At 44.6% G+C, this 17,888-nt stretch overlaps 1 protein-coding gene across 1 annotated transcript in view; it reads left to right on the top strand.

The window, feature by feature from the left end:
* Positions 1–17,888, top strand: part of TLL2 (tolloid like 2) — a 2,328,887-nt gene that overhangs the window by 2,229,809 nt on the left and 81,190 nt on the right. The gene's annotated exons all lie outside the window — the stretch shown is intronic.

Below are 17,888 nucleotides of genomic sequence, written 5' to 3'. Positions count from 1 at the left end.
TTAAGGTCTTCAAATTTAGGGTAAGTCTAAAGTTATTTTATAATTGAAATGATTGTTCTTTCAGTGACCTCCTTTTTTAGGTCAAGCATTCAAGACCTCTTGTATATACTTTAGTATATACTTATATGTGTATGTACTTTGTGGGCTCTGGAGATCAGAACTACGACTTGACTTTTTCTGCTTAGGGACTTTTTTCCTGTTCAACTACCTCTATTTAACTGTCTTAATAGAAAATGACCAGTAGAGTTCAGTAAAGAACCAGAATTGCTTTCTGCTTGTTCAACTGCCTCTATTTAACTGTCTTGATAGAAAACGATCAGTAGAGGTCAGTAAAATACCAGAATTGCTTTCTGCTGAGGGACTGTAAAAAAAAAAAAAACAATTGGCAACTGCCTCCATTTCATTTTCTTGATAGAAAACGACCAGCAGAGGTCAGTAAAATACCAGAATCACTATTCTCTAGACTGCAGTCCTTAGAAATTGTCTTCCACAAGCCACCCGTAGACAATAATATATTTTTTAAATCTTGTATTTTAAGTGATATGACAACCGAAGGCCAGAATTTTTTATTAAAAATGGAGCTTTGGACTATACCATTTCCCACTGAAAGGCAATCTTTCTCTCCATGTGTTCCCATACCTGGATTGTCACGCAGTTTGGAGCCTACTTTCACTCCATGTTAAAGAACTGTAGATGTTTCAGCACCCAGGCTAATGTGTTGCATAGCTAAATGCATGTAAGGTCCCAAAGGCGAGACCGATTGCATTGCAAATGCTTATTTATTTTGAACCTGATCTAAGGAGCACTCTTCCAGAATTAGTTGACATCCCATTACCTATTTAAAAAGAAATATAAGGAAATAATAGAACATTTGCTTCCAATGGACCACTCGGACATTTGGACCTGAGGTGTGTCTGGAGAACTACGATAGTCATAGTTTACAAGGACAATTCATATCCATAATTCTCATGCATGTGGACTACTACAGATGTCCTCATATGTGAATTAATTTATTTTTCACATTTTTAAAGCGCACTGTTACCAGATGTTGTCCTGGCGCTGACTGACCACTAGTATGCATGACCGGAGCATTAGTGTGTGAAGAGCCATGTCTTCAGGACTCTCCTAAAGGACAGGAGGTCTGGTGTCTGTCTGAGGACCAACGGCAGGGCGTTCCAGGCCCTTGCTGCTCCCAGGGAGAAGCTCCTTCCCCCCCAACGAGCCTTCCTGACTCTAGGGACTACAACCAGCCCTTGATCGGCTGACCTTAAGGATCTTGCTGGCTTATACCACTGGAAGAGCTGGGTCATGCAGTGGGGGCCCAGCCCTTTCAACGCCTTGAAGATAACACAGAGCGTTTTAAAAGCTATTCTTTTGTGTACTGGTAACCAGTGTAGCTTCACCAGGTCCTGTGCCACCGAGGCAAATTTGGGTGTGCCCGTGATCAGGCGGGCTGCTGCATTCTGCAGGATTTGGAGTTTGTTTAACAGCCCCTGTTGGGCGTTCAGCAGCAGGCTGTTACAGTAGTCTAACCGGGACATCACTAATCCCATTACCACTGTCTTCCTATGCTCGTCCGAGAGAAGAGGCAGGACTTTTCGTATTGTTTTTAAGACGTAATATGTTGCTGAGGACAGCGCGTTTACTTGAGGCCTGAAGGACAGAGTATCATCCATCAGTACCCCCAAGTTTTTAACCTTCGCGACTGGTGATGGGGGGTCCCCATTTCCTCCGGCCACCATCTTGGGGACCAGAAGTTATCTCTGGCCCCAAACAGCAAAACGTCTGTCTTTGCTGAATTCAGCTTGAGACAGTTTTCTGCCATCCAGTTGCTGACCTCACACATACAGTCTCTAAACCTGTCGGCCGTGCTTTCCTCTCCACCCGGTAACAGCGACACCACTATCTGCGTGTCGTCTGCATATGATAATAAGTTGAAGCCAAAGGATCTGATAACTGGCGCCAGGGTGGAGACATAAACGTTAAAAAGAGTCGGACTCAGGGAAGAGCCCTGGGGGACTCCACAGGGGAGCACAAAAGGGTCAGATTCAAAGTCCCACAGAGCCACCACCTGGGTCTTCTGGAAAGGAAGGCCTGCAGGATCTTACGTGCCTTTCCTTGAATCCCACAGGCCCTCAACCGGTCCACCAATAGCCTATGGTGGACCGTATCAAAGGCCGTGCATAAATCTAACATAATCAAGGCGGCTCTGCCTCCTGCATCCATCACTGCTCTTATATCTTCCGCTGACTTGATCAGGGCCGATCCTGTGCTGTGCCCCGCCCGGAACCCATATGGCAGGGCTGGAGCCGTGCTCCCGCCCTGCCATAGCAAACAACAATGTCCTGGGGTGGGCACCCTGAGACATTGCAGGAGCCGGCCCTGAGGGGTAGCAGGGCCATGAAGTGCTCCAGGAGGGGGGCCTCCCTCCCTCCATTTGCATAGGCCCTGGGAGGTCGTGGTCCCAGGGGTCTGCAACGGACCCTCGTATTTAAATATTTAAATATTCAATGCCCCGGGGAGGTGGTGGTCCCTGGGGCTTGGGGGGGCCCGCGAGTCCTCCACTCAATTTTAATAAGGCCCGGGGTGGTGGCAGTCCCCAGGGCTGCGGGGGCCTCTGCAGGGATCGCAAATTAATTTGGCTTACATTTAAAAAAAAATTGGCTGTGTTGCAGGGTATTGTAAAAAGGGGCGTGACCTCTGAACACCTGTCTGCAACACAGCCTCCTGGCGCATACTGGAGGTACGTGGTGGGCTAGTTGACCCCCAGGGACCCACAGGATTGAGGAGGAATTAATACTCTAACTTAAAACGTGCCACAAGGCGTGTTTGCAGTTATATCACCTCAGGCCACACCCCCTTCCTTCACCACTGTGCAAACGCGCCTGTGGTGCATTTTAAGTTGGGGAATTAATTCTCTTTCCATACTGAGGGTCCCTGAGGGCCAAATAGCCCAACAGATATCTCCAGTATGTGCCAGGGAGCTGCGTTGCAGACAGGTGTTCAGAGGCCACGCCCCTTTTTACACCTCTCTGCAACGCAGCTCGGTGGCGCTTTCTGGAGGTACCTAGTGGGCTCGTTGGACCCTAGGGACCCTTAGGATTGAAGGGGACTTAATCTCTTAACTTAGAACAGTTACAGGGCGCATTTTAAGTTGGTGAAAAAATTCCACTTCAAACCTGAGGGACCATGGGGGCCAAGTAGCCCACCGGGTGCTTCCAGGAAGCGCCACTGTGCTGTGTTGCAGAGAGGTGGTGCAGGCCATGCCCCTTTTTACATCTCTCTGCTACGCAGCTCTATGGCGCTTACTGGATGTACTACGAATTTCGATTTACTCACCTGTTATCAGGAGAGACCTCAGTGCTGCATCTTTGAGCCCAGTACTGATCGAGAAAAGTGATTCTAACCATACTTACCAGTAACTTACATTTCCTTCTGTAGGCTAACATTGACTGGTTTCACTTGCAAATTGTTCTAAGTGTGGAGTTTTGGAACTTTACAATATTCACCTAAAATCATCCAAACAACGATTTCCGATTTACTCACCTGTTATCAGGAGAGAACCCAGTGCTGACCCTGAAAAGTAATTCTAACCGTACTTACCAGTAACTTGTATTTCCTTCCATAGGAATCCATTGTCTGGTTTTCACCTGAAAAGTTTCTAAGCATCTATTTTCACAAAGTAAAAATATTGCAAAAAAAACGCCTGCAGGACTTAAACGCACAGTTATCGCAGACATTGGCAATGGTATGTGCAGGCCCTATACTCCTGGGGGGAGATTTCAACTGCATCACTGACATGGACCTGGACCGCTCTCATGCTCCGCTCCCTGACGCTCCCGCTCATAGAATTGCTGAAGCCCGACAGGACTGGCAAAGACGCTGGGTATTGACTGACACTTGGGCTCATCACCCGGGGGAACGGGATGACTCTTATTTTTCAGCTATGCATGAGTTGCACGTCCGGTTGGACGCTATCCTCTGCTCCCTGGATGTACATATAACGGTCACGCTGAGTGAGTACTTAGCAAGGACAACTTCTGATCACAACCCGTTACTGGTGTCTTTGAACTGGGTTCGAGTTCGGTCCACCATCCCTAGCTGGCGCCTCCGCCCAGAAACACTGGAAGACCAGGTCTTCAGAACCACCATAGGTAATGCTATTGAGGACTACTTTCAACACAACACAAACATGTCCACCAGCATACATAACGAGTGGGCTGCATTTAAAGCCGTGATCCGAGGACGTTGCATTGGGTAAGTGGTGGGAGTACGTAAAACCTTACTGCGGGATGTACAGATGGCGGAACAAAGGCTCAGGGACATAGAGAAGGAGAGACCTGAATGGGAGGATAAACAGGAGGAACTTCTGGTGGCTAAAGAAGAGGTAGCGGCACAGGTGGAGCGACTCAGGTGTCACGATCACAGGGCATACGTGGCAAGGGCACATGCTGAGAGGGACAAATCTGGGGCACTATTAGCTTGGCTGGCCAACCCAGCGCGCAGAGGGACACCAATATTAGAGCTGCACAGTGAGGATGGCGCAATATATTGTGGTCAACCGGCTATCAACACGCAGTTTCTGGACTACCACACTACACTATATCAGAGTAGGCTAGATCCAGGAGTCCTGGAGCAGGGGGGTTTCCTAGACATCGAACTGCCACACATCGAGGAGGAGGATGCAGAGAGCTTGGGTCGGCCAGTGGAGTTGGGAGAGATCAGGGGAGCCATAAAGCGTATGGCCAGGAACAAAACCCCGGGCATTGATGGGTTACCATCTGAGTTTTATGCCACGTGTGTGGACCTGTTGGCCCCCGCTATTAACCCTCTACAATAGATCAAAGAGGGATGGCTACCTACCTAGCTCAACAAGGGAAGTAGTAATTGTACCCCTCCTCAAGCCGGACAAGCCGGCGTGGGACCGCACAGCCTATCGCCCTCTCGCGATGCTTAATCTCGATTATAAGATCTTGAGTAGAGTTCTGGCCCAGTCGACTGATGACTCACATGTCAACACTCGTGCACAAAGACCAGGCTGGGTTTATTCCTTCTCGGAATACGGCCATCAACATACTAATGCTGTGCCAACTGGTACATGGCTCGAAGGATGAGGGGGGAGAAGCATGCGTACTATCGATTGACATTGAAAAGGCCTTCGATAGTCTTGAGTGGCCATACCTGTTTAGGGTCTTCAGGGCATTTGGCCTGGGTGAGGGTTTTGTGGCCTGGATGAAGATTTTGTATAACCGCTCGATAGCCAGGGTCCGAACGGGGGTGTAATTTCTGAGGCCTGCAATGTGGGCAGGGGGACGAAACAGGATTGCCCACTGTCTCCCCTCCTGTTCACCCTGTCCATCGAACCACTAGTGGTCCATGCCCGATTGGGGCGGTGTTACAGGGGATTAGACAGAATGGATCGGGTGCACTACATTGCTCTCTATGCAGATTACCTTTTAATGTCCCTCGCCAATGCTGTTGAGGAGTTACAGGGTGCCCGAGAATTGCTAGCTAGACTGGGGTGGATGGCGGGGCTCAAAGTTAACTGGAACAAGACGTGCCTTTTCCCGATACATGGAGGAAGAGCTGACCTGCCAGCTGGACTGGATGTGAGGTGGGAGAGTAGATGATTGCCTTATTTAGGGGTCAGTATTTATCACGAGCCTTCTGACTTGTTTGAGGGCAACGTGGGACATGCATTGAGAGCTACCAGGAGTAATTGTGATTTTTGGGGAACCCTGCCTTTGTCAGTGGCGGGGAGAGTGGAGTTTCCAAAGATGGTGACCCTGCCTCGTCTACTTTACTATTTTGGAGCGCTGCCACTTTGGGTCCCTGGAAAATATTTTGCCCAACTAAATACCATGATCATGGGCTTTTGATGGGGCTCAGGGAGGCGTAGAGCGGTGCTGAACACTATGATACACCCTAGACGGGAGGGAGGGCTCGCGGCTCCTGATTTTGAGGCATATTATCACGCGGCCCAATTTCAATAGTACGCGAGATGGTTGTCGGGGAGGCTGAGGGTGGAGGAGGACCAGAGGGATATGGATCTGGGTCTTCGCCAGCTCGCTCGTATTCTCCTCCAGCTGCCGTTAAGCGAAAGAGAGGTGCCGAGGGATTGGTGGGTGGTGCGCCAATGCTGGAATTGTGCCAATAGGAGAATTAAGGTGGGGCCCTCGTACTCACCCGAGATCCCATTATGGCTCTGTGAGGTGTTACCACATGGAGGGGATTGGCAAAGGCTGCGAGGCTGGGAAGACCTGGGGATCTCCACTATCGGGGATCTCTATGAAGATGGTATGCTCATACACTTTCAAGATCTCATGGAAAGATATGAAATAGCCAGACAAGACATTCTCTTACGTGCGGCATTGGCGGCATCCATCCGTAAACACTGGAAGAAAGGGGTAGAGGAGCTGCAGACATTTCTCACCTGTCAGTACGTGGTCACTTCAGTGGGAATGATCAAGGCGGTCACCTGTCTCTGTAAGAGAATTACGCAGGAGTCCAGAACTCCGTTAGAGGGACTGTACATTAAATGGGAAGCGGATCTGGGGACGCCTATAGAAGAAAGGTCGTGGGAGATGTTGATGGAACGGGCATGGAAATTTTCCCGGAATGCGAGGTTTCAACGAATACAGTTTTACGTGTTTCATCGAGCGTACCTCACTCCTGTCAAAATTAATGAGTATTTGGGGTCCCGTACAGCCTGCCCGCGGTGCAAACTGGAAAATGCCACATTCCTCCACATGCTTTGGGAATGTCCACTGTTACACGGGTTTTGGGAGGAGGTCATAGTTAAATTTAAAGAGGTAACGGATAGGGACATATTCTGACCCCAGGTGTCTGTCTGCTACACTGGATTTCCCACACTGCCTGTAATAAGCTCACCAGTAAACTTGTAGACTTAGGATGAGTCCTAGCTAAAAGAGAGATCACCAGCCATTGGAAAGCGGTCACAATACCTAATATAGCGTGATGGCTGCGGGAACTTATAAAGTGGGTGGACTGTGAGGGGATCTTCCGATTATAAACGGCTCTGAGAACCACTAATGACAAACTGCTGGAAGTGGCTGGGGCCTGGGTGGCGATGGTGGACCTGCTCAAGACCCCGACTGATGACATCGACTAACCCTCTGAAAGGGGGAACTTCTCCTCCTGCACTGGAACAGCATCTCTGCAGCGTGGGAGGGTCAGATGATGGGTGAGGCGATGGTTAGGAGAGCATCCCCCTGGTTGGATCCTTGACCACTGACACAATGCTTTGAACTGGATGGCAGGAATGCATGCTGAATGACATAGAGGGTGAGGGAGGGGGAGCGACATGTCTGATGGGAGGGAGGGGGAGGACCTATGGGAGAGGAGGGAAGCGGGGAGTTGTTGTTTCTTTTTGTTAGATGCTTTATAAGGTGAGGAGGTATTAGACTATGGGCAAGCCCAGAGCAACATAGATTTGAAGTCCAGGATAGAATTGAGGGGAGTAATGTCATGGACGATCAAGCAGAATGCACAACTCTCATGAAGAAGTGGGCATTGAGGTTTGGATCGGGGCTGGACGGGCTGCGATTCTGATGCAGTATTCTTGCTGTATATTAAGCAGCAAATGCCTGAATATAATATGTAACTGAGGTGTAATAAAACAGATGATTGAAAATGTGAATAACATTTGTTTACAAAAAAAAATCAGGAGAGACCTCAGTGCTGCATCTTTGAGCCCAGTACTGATCCTGAAAAGTTATTCTAACCATACTTACCAGTAACTTAAATTTCCTTCCATTGCCTAACATTGACTGGTTTCACTTGGAAATTCTGTGGAGTTTTGGAACTTTAAAATATTCACCTAAATTCATCTAAACAACAGATTCCGATTTGCTCAGCTGTTCTCAGGAGAGAACCCAGTGCTGCATCTGTTAGCCCAGCACTGACCCTGAAAAGTAATTCTAACCGTACTTACCAGATACTTGTATTTCCTTCCATAGGAATCCATTGTCTGGTTTTTACCAGAAAAGTTTTTAAGTGTCTATTTTCACAAACTAAAAATATTCCTTAAAAATCGCCTGTATGACTTAAACCCATTTGTTCAACTGTTTACAGGAGATGCACTAGTGCTGGATCCAGGCTCCAACACTGAGTAAGAAAAAGTAACGATAACACTACTTACCTGCTAAGTGAATTTCCTCCCATAGGATAACATTGATGATTCAATGTGAACAAATGTCTGTGTCAACTTTTAAAATACAATATTATTCCTTAAAAATCACTACTGTAACCAAAACGCTTTTACTCAACTGTTTACAGCGGATGTCCAAGGACTGAATCTAGGATCCAGTCCTGTGGTTAGAAAAGTAGTCCATAAAGTAATTAATTACATTTAACTAGAAATTCACATTGAGCTCAATGTTGCATTGTGTTTGAAATTGAGTTGCCCATTGCAACAACTGTAACTACTGTACTTAAAAGTCTATTGCCTATAAGTATTTAAACTAAAGTAATTCAATCTGAGAAAGTATACTTTGTAATGTAATGTATAATGTAATTATAATGTAATTAAAAAAATAAAATGATTAAAAATAAATAGTTTAAAAAATGTAGTAAATCAGTATCAAGAAAATAAATATATTAATTAATACATTTAAAAATTGTCATTTACAAAACCTTTTAAATTCACTAAAAAAATAGCTTTCAGATATGTTGTAGTTCGGAATTAGCATTTAAAAACCTTTGAAATTCACTGAAAAAAACATAGGTTTCAGACAAGTTATAGTTAGGAATTAGCATTTAAAAAACCTTAGAAATTCACTGAAAAAATCATAGGTTTTAGGGGTGTTATAGTTAGCTGGACATTTCACTTGTACAAAACTATTGAAATTCCTCTGTTAGTTAGTTGTACTAACTATAACTCGCACGCCCGTAATTCACTGCTGATGATGTCACATATTATATCATTCATGACATGGTCAGTGACATCACTGATGACATCACTGATGACATCTCAAATGACATCAGTGATGACATCACTGATGACATCATCCATGTGACAATCTGATACACCTCATCATACACTAGCATAACCTTTCAACACTCATTATAAAATATGGAGTACCATATTTTAATGCATTGACACACCAATACAAGTTTCTAAAAACCCACTCAGTGATTCCTACATCTACACACACATCTAAAAACTTACCTATAGATTTACTAATGCATGCTAACAAAGATCAATAGAATACTATTAATTATACTTATACACCTACATCGACATTACACACCAGCACACATCCTCTTCTCTTATGCAGTCATCCTACTCACTTATGCAAACAATTGATCATACTTATATTTACTAAGCTACACACTTAAACAAACACCACTTTATTTATTCATATAGATAGTAACTCATACTTGGGGGCCGATTAGGATCGCGGACGGACTTGAGTCCGTCCGCGACCCCTGAGGAGGAGGGAACGTCCGCAAGGGCTGCGGCGTTCCCTTCGAGCAGATTAGGATGTGACTGCCAGGGTGTGGTCACATCCTCTGTCTTTAACATTGCGGCGGGTGCAGCTTCAAGCTGCACCCGCCGCAAGGTTAAAAATGCATGCATTGCATTTGCATGCACAAAGCGGCAGGCACCGCGCGGTGCCTGCTGCTTTGTGCACGCAAATGCAGGGGGTACCATAGGTACCCCCAATGTGCACCCCCCCTTCACCCAGGGGGCCCGCAACGGGCCCCCGAAGTGGAAGTCCGTATGCTTTTCCACGGCGGAAAAGCAGCCGCAGAAAAGCATATGTTTTACCTCATCCTAATATGGCTGGCGGTGTCTGATAGACACCGCCAGCCATATTAGAGCTTTTCCGCCGCTGTCGAAGGCGACCGCGGCGGAAAAGCTGCGGATGGAATTCCAGACCCACCAGCCATCCTAATATGGCGGTGGGTCTTTGGAGGCTCCGCAGCGGTTTTTCCTCATCCTCCGGGCCGGCGGTGGCTTCCGCCGGCCCGGCGGATGCAGAAAAACCGCAATCATAATCGGCCCCTTAGTGTGTTATAAAATCACTATTACAAGTATTCAGTTTTAGATGCAATCACTCATACAAGCACTGAGTCTTAAGTATACTTATTTATAAACAACAATACACTGCCCTTTATATTTCTACTTTGTTGGACATGAATCATTGAGAAATATATTTACTCATCACCACGCCCCTAAAGAGATTAACTCACCCAAACAAAAGTTTCCACTTGCAGTCTTAACCTCATATACCTACTAAATCAACTATTTACACATCTTTAGACAGTCACACACCTCCCACCCAACCACACACACATTCACTATCCCATACAGATACTCACTTAACTAATTAATACTAATATAGACTTTCACATAGCTAGTAACCAACTTATGTAGTAGTTTACACAACAAGAGATACAGTGAAACAGATATTCACACAGTTTAATCACTGTCCTTTATATTTAGTGAGACACTTTAAAAAGTCAATTAGACAGTCAATCATAGTGCTAAATCCTCCATCCAGACACTTATACATACACTCAGTCTTTAATGCAGACTGCTATATATATATAATACTTACTTAAATATCGTACCAAACCACATTTAGTGGATGTCATCAGTGATGTTATCAGAGATGTCATTTGAGATGTCATCAGTGATGTCACTGACCATGTCATGAATGATGTAATGTGACATCAGCAGTGGATTGCGGGCGCGCGAGTTATAGTTAGTACAACTAACTATAATGGAGGAATTTCAATGGTTTTGTACGAGTGAAATGTCCAGCTAACTATAACACCCCTAAAACCTATGTTTTTTCAGTGAATATACATATATATATATATATATATATCATTCCCAAGAGCCCCTGAGCTTAGAGAGGCACTCCGACAAGGAACTGTTCATCACGAACCTTTATTCACCGGAAGCAGCAATTGTAGCCTGATTAATTAATGTCCCCTGACGCGTTTCGATGCCTCCGGCATCTTAATCATAGGGCGGGTAGTTTGGAAAGTCAGGTGCAGACTGCCACTCATTCCACTCAGCATGCATACTCCAGTGAAATACATGCAGGGAGTGGTAGTCTCAATTCTTCCCCTTCAGTGGGGTCCTTTGTTTCCGACGATGATTTGATTCCCAATTAAAATTCAATGTTTGCGCAGCCCTCCGGTGGGCCTCAAGTTTACAATTCTGCTTCCCAATTTCTTTCGTTCCTCGTGCTGGAACCAGGCTGCATAGCTGTGTGCAGCCCCACAGACCTTCAACTTAATGTCATCGGCGGTGCAATCTCCCACGGCCGGAGCCGCCGTGTGATTCATCATTCCCAAGAGCCCCTGAGCTTAGAGACGCACTCCGACAAGGAACTGTTCATCACGAACCTTTATTCACCGGAAGCAGCAATTGTAGCCTGATTAATTAATGTCCCCTGACGCGTTTCGATGCCTCCGGCATCTTAATCATAGGGCGGGTAGTTTGGAAAGTCAGGTGCAGACAGAATTGTAAACTTGAGGCCCACCGGAGGGCTGCGCAAACATTGTGTGTAATGGAATTATGTGGTATGTTGTGCACTGAAAATATGTGGTTAGAAAGTATGTGGTATTTAGTGTTTAGGAATTATGTAGAGTGGGATTATGTGTTATGGAGAGTAATTATGTGGTATGGTAATTTGTGTTTGGAGTGGTAACCTCAGGTTTAGTTTTCCTCGTTTCCATAAAAGCTCAACTATGAACTCAGTGTGAAAAAAAAGGAATCACTGAGGAGCACTTGTGCACCTAGTCAGAGGTATGAGCAGGGCCACTGGAATTATGCTACTGTTTGGCTGCACCGATTTTCAGGCAATTATAGATTTTCGGCATTAGCCACATAATTCATCATCTGCTCCCTAATCTGCAGATTTGAACAAAAAAAGCCTTGTTTCTAGCTTGAACGGCTCAAACGGTACCAAAAATGCAGTGACAAGTGTTACAGTTTGGTGGAAGGCTCTTTGCAAACTTAGAATGGTCACCTGATACTCATTGCTAAATATGGCTGTTAACTTGGTACTAATGGCGTGCAAGCCACTCTTGCTTTCTTCTGCACTTCTCTTGTCTCTTTCTGCAAATCTCTTCTATTTTCTGTACCTCCCATCCCTCTTTTCTGCACCTCTCTTCTCTCTTTATGCACGTCTGTTGCCTCGTTCTGCACCTCATTTGCTTCTTCCCTCTTATTGCACCCTTTCTGCAACTCTCTTGCCTTTTCAGTACCCCTCTTATGTCTTTCTGCACCCTTTTTGCTTCTTTCTGCATCCCTGTTCCCTCTGTACTTTTCCTGCATTTTTCGGCACCTCTCTTGCCTCTTCCTGTGCCTCACTTGCCTCTTTCCATGCCTCACTTGCCTCTTTCTGTACTTCTCTTGCTTCTTTCTACACCTCTGTTGCTTCTTTCTGCACCCTTCTTGCCTCTTTTTTATACCTCTCTTGCCTCTTTGTGTACCTCACCTACCTCTTTCTGCACCTCTCCTGCCTCTTTCTACACCCCTCTTACCACTTTTTGCACCTCTGTTGGGTCATTCTGTACTGCTTCTTTCTGTACCCCTCTTGCTTCTTTCTGTACCCCTCTTTTCTCTTTCTGTACCCATCTTTCCTCTTTCTGCATCCACCTTGCCTCTTTGTGTACCCTGTTCCGACTTTCTGTATTTTTCATGCCTGTTTCTGCACCTCTCTTGCCTCTTTCTATACCTCTGTTGTTGTTTCTGCACTTCTCTTGCTATTTTCACACTGCTCCCACCCCTTTCAGCACCTCTGTTTCTTCTTTCTACACCCCTCTCTCTTCTTTCTGCACCTCTCCTACCTTTTTCTGCACCCCTCTTGCCTCTTTTTGCACCTCTGTTGGTTCTTTCTGTGCTGCTCCAGCTTCTTTCTGCACCTCACTTGCCTCGTTCTGTGCTTCTCTTGCTTCTTTATACAGCTCTGTTGCTTCTTTCAGCAATTCTCTTGCCTCTTCCTGCACCTCTCTTGCCTCTTTCTGTACCCCTCTTGCCTCTTTCTGTACGTCTCTTGCCTCTTTCTGCACCTTTCTTGCCTCTTTCTGTACCCCTCTTGCCTCTTTCTGTACCCCTGTTCCCTCTTTCTGCCCCTTTCCTGCCTGTTTCTGCACTTCTCATGCCTCTTGCTGTACATCTGGTGCCTCTTTCTGCACTTCTCATGCCTCTTTATGCACCCCTTTTGCCTCTTCCTGTACCTCACTAGCCTCTTTCTGTACCTCACTTGCCTCTTTCTGTACCTCACTTGCCTCTTTCTACACCTCTCTTGCTTCTTTCCACACCTCTCTTGCTTCTTTTAGCAATTCTCTTGCCTGTTTCTGCACTTCTTCCTTCTTTCCGTATCCTTCCTGCCTCTTTCTGTACCTCTCTTGCCTCTTTGTGCACCTCTCCTACCACTTTCTGCACCCCTTTTGCCTCTTTCTGCACCTCTGTTGGTTCATTCTTGTGCTGCTCTTGCTTCTTTCCTCACCCCTCTTGCCTCTGTCTGCACCCTTCTTTTCTCTTTCTGCACCCCTCTTGCCTCTTTTTACCCCCCTGTTCCCTCTTCCTGCACTTCTCTTGCCTCTTTATGTACCCTTGTTGCCTCTTTCTGTACTTCACTTGCCTCTTTCTGTACCTCACTTGCCTCTTTCTACACCTCTCTTGCTTCTTTCCACATCTCTGTTGCTTCTTTTAACAATTCTCTTGCCTGTTTTTGCACTTCTCTTCCTTGTTTCTGCACCCTTCCTGCCTCTTTCTGTACGTCTCTTGCCTCTTTGTGCACCTCTCCTACCTCTTTCTGCACCTCTTTTGCATCTTTCTGCACCTCTGTTGGTTCATTCTCGCACTGCTCTTGCTTCTTTCTTCACGTCTCTTGCCTCTTTCTGCACCCCTCTTCTCTCTTTCTGCACCCCTCTAGCCTCTTTTTACATCCCGTTTACTCTTCCTGTACCTTTCCTGCCTTTTGCTGCACCTCTCTTGCCTCTTTCTGTACCTCTGTTGCTTTTTCTGCACTTCTATTGCTCTTTCTGCACCGTTCGTCCCTCTTTTAGCACCTCTGTTGCTTCTTTCTGTACTTCTCTTCCTTCTCTCTGCACCCCTCCTCCCTCTTTCTGTACATCTCTTGCCTCTTTGTTCATCCCTCCTACCTTTTTCTGCACCCCTCTTGCGTCTTTGTATACCTCTGTTGGTTCTTTCAGTGCTGCTCTGGCTTCTTTCTGAACCTCACTTGCCTACTTCTGCACTTCTCTTGCTTCTTTCTACAGCTCTATTTATTCTTTCAGCAATTCTCTTGCCTCTTTCTGCACTTCTCTTTCTTCTTTCTGTACCCCTTCTGCCTCTTTCTGTACCTCTCTTGCCTTTTTCTGCACCTCTCTTGCCTCTTTCTGAACTTCACTTGCTCTTTCTGCACCCTTCGCACCTCTTTCAGCACCACTGTTGGTTCTTTATGCACCGCTCTTGTTTTTTCTGTACCTCTGAGTTAGATGAGGTTTAATCCCCCTGCCCTATTATGTACTAGGGCCTCACAGGGGAGGTCATGCCATTCACAGGGATACCCCCACTGTATTCTAAGTGTCTTTCAGCATTGCACTGGCCCTGGGCTTTGGTTAGTCAGTCAGTTACCACCAGTACCGGTCAGTAAAAAGTTGGGGACACAGGATGACTGCATCTCTGTTGGTTCTTTCTGCATATCTCTTGCTTCTTTCTGTGCGTTTCTTCCTCTTTCTGCCCATGTCCTTCCGTTGTTGGCATAGTTATAAATTAGCATTTAAAAAACCTATGAAATTCACTGAAAAAAACATAGGTTTCAGGGACGTTATAGTTAGAAATTAGCATTTAAAAAACCATAGCAAATTTACTGAAAAAACCACTGGTTTCAGGGATGTTATAGTTAGGACATTTAATTCTTACAAAACCAGAGAAATTCAGCTGTTCTAATTGGTTGAGCTAAGTATAACTTGTGCACCCTTAATGCATTGCTGATGACATCACATATTAAATCACTGATGACATTGTCAGTGACATCACTGATGACATCTCAAATGACATCACTGATGACATCATCCATGTGATCCTCTGATGCACCTCCTCACAGCCTGATATATCCTTTGATACACCCACTCTAAAACACAGACTGCCATTCTCGAAAACATAGACACACCAATACCAGTTACTACATATCCACTCACTGATTCCTAGGTCTACACACACATCCACTTCTCACCCATACATGCAGTCACTCATCAATGCAGCCTCTACCATATGCACTCATACACCTATACAGACACTCACACACTGCCACTCACCCATAGTTACTTACAAAGCTAGTTAGTCATGCAAAGAACCAATCAATCAATCAATCAATCAATCAATTTGACTTTATTTGATCTTAAACATTAGGATTATAGAAGTGCAAAATGCATTATTCACATATTAAAATTAGGATTCAGTAAAAACACAAAATGGAAAACAAATAGGAACCATATAAAAACATTACCCTAAACATTGATTAAAATGTTGAAAATTCATTCAGTAACTCATAAAGTGCTTAGTGCAATGCTGGAACAGAGTCATTTGCGAATAATGATCAGCAAACAGCATGCCGTATAAAGTTCTAAACTGTGCCACGTACTATTAAAATACAATCTATCATCTCATTAAGCTTCTTTTTGATAAAACCATACATATATTTGACACAACACAAAAGTTTACATATGGGGTTGGGAGCATTTGGAGAAAAAACAAGGCTAGGCGACATTGTGCAAATCTATATTTCAAGAACAGGGGGCGAATATACATTTTCCGTGGACAAGAATAACATTTACAGAAAAATATAAAATTTAAAATAGATTGGGTAGATGTGCCATCACAGGGACAAACTGAGAGTTCATTAATTGAGTATGTCCCTGATGGGAAGGCCAACATGAACGGAATAAAATTTAGTCTAAATCTATGTCGAGCATTTGTCACGGGTGTCAGATATGAGTTTGCTTCCCCAGGGACAGGTGAAAGGGACAAGTATAATGCCACCATGGTTTTGTTACATTTTGAAGCATATCTTTCTTTCTCCCTATAATCTTTAGCACTTGATTTAGTTTCCATCTTTCACGTACCCATACATGTAAGGGGATCTGTGTATAGGGTCACTAAGCCTAGCTTTAACAGTGTAACCTTTACATAGCGCAACTGTGGAACCTGAAGCACCTTAACAAGGGATAAGCAATCTTTGGATTTTGAGTGAGTACCACTGTGCCTCTGGTCCAGATTGAGTTCCAAAGTAAGACCGGATCTATGAAGATCAAATCAGATATAAATGGGCCATTCAACTATTGGTGCATAATGTAGTCTGAGCAAACTTTCAGTAAAGAGAATAGCTTTTTAAAGAAACTATCTTCTTTCTGTTGTAATTGCTCAGTTTTGGCTATGCCACAAATCCCTGCTCCATATGTGGCTGAAGCGATAGCTTTGGCTCCATAATTTTTTTTTAATTGGTTCCAGTGGCTTTGAGCCCAGTTTCTATATGAATGAGTGAATAGCCATAGAATTAATTTCTAGTGCATTACATATGTTCTCAACCATATTTTTCCAAGTCCCTTCACTATTAAAAAGTATGACAAGTATAAAAAAGATTGTTATTTCAATTTTCCATGTAGTAATAAAAAATGTTGGTAGTTTTTTGGGCTCCTTCCCTGCTATTAAAGACAAATGTTTTTGATTCATTTACCTGCAGATTTAATGCCACCATATATGACACATATTTATTTATTCATTTTTGCAGAGCTATAACTATCCTTGCAACCAATACGGCGGTGTCAGCATATAACAGTATGGGTAGCTGTTTCTTATTTACCTTCGGTACATCAGACACCTCAAATCTCACTGCTGATACCACACTGTTAGTATACATTGAAAATAAAAGAGGGGCTAGAACGCAACCTTGCCTAACCCCCCGAAGAATTGGGAAAGATCTTGTACATTCTCCCTGACTGCCATACCAAACACTTGCCATAGACTGGGAGTATAATTGTATGATGACAAGTATAATATTTTCATCCACTCCCATATCTTTTAAAATAATCCATAATTTATTATGTAAAACAGAATCATATGCAGCGGAAAGATCCATGAATGCCATAAAAACGTTTCCTTCTTTAGCATTTTTGGCAGTGATCTAGTGTCCCCATTCCTTTTTTAAAACCATATTGGACTGGAATTAAAATATCAGCAGCCCTTTCCTCAAGTCTATTTAATAGCAAGCAGGCCATTAATTTACAGGTTCCATCTATAAGTGAGATTGGCCTACTATAGTTCTTGGGCAACTCTTTGTCCCCTTTTTTTAATATTGGCACAATTACTGTTGTTTGCATGAAGCCGGGGGAGCCTCCATTAGCAATTACATTAAAAACGTTAGTCAGGAATGGAATCCAGAGTTCTGAGTATTCAAAGAAAAAATCAATTGGGGCACTGTCGGGGCCTGCAGGCTTCGCACCTCTGCATTGGGTAAGGCCATTTTCCACCTCTGTCATTAAGAAGGCAATGGGGATTCCACGTCATGTTTGGGTGGTCATCATTCAGGTTTACCCTATCTGCGGTTAACCTGAATGTAGCTGTATAGTGATCCACCCATGCATCTTCCCCCACATTTATGCTTAAAGAGGGGTCTGTGTCTTGACTCAGAAATGGTGAGTTTACTATCTCCCAGAACTCTTTGGAGCGTTTTGATAGTGAGGCAAGCTGTAATTTGTCCCAGGCCTCCTCTTTTAAGGACATAAGTCTCTCCCGCCTACATTTTTTGTATTGGGTTCAAAGAAGGCTAACCAGGGCAGTATTCCTTGGCCTTTCCTTTAGCAATTTGTGTAAGCTAGTGAGGGTTTTTGTGCAA

The sequence above is a fragment of the Lissotriton helveticus genome, chromosome 5_1 (genome assembly GCF_964261635.1).
Source record: "Lissotriton helveticus chromosome 5_1, aLisHel1.1, whole genome shotgun sequence".
NCBI classification, from domain to species: domain Eukaryota; kingdom Metazoa; phylum Chordata; class Amphibia; order Caudata; family Salamandridae; genus Lissotriton; species Lissotriton helveticus.
The sequence above is the reverse complement of the archived record's forward strand: the minus strand, read 5'-3'. Positions and strand labels throughout refer to the sequence as shown.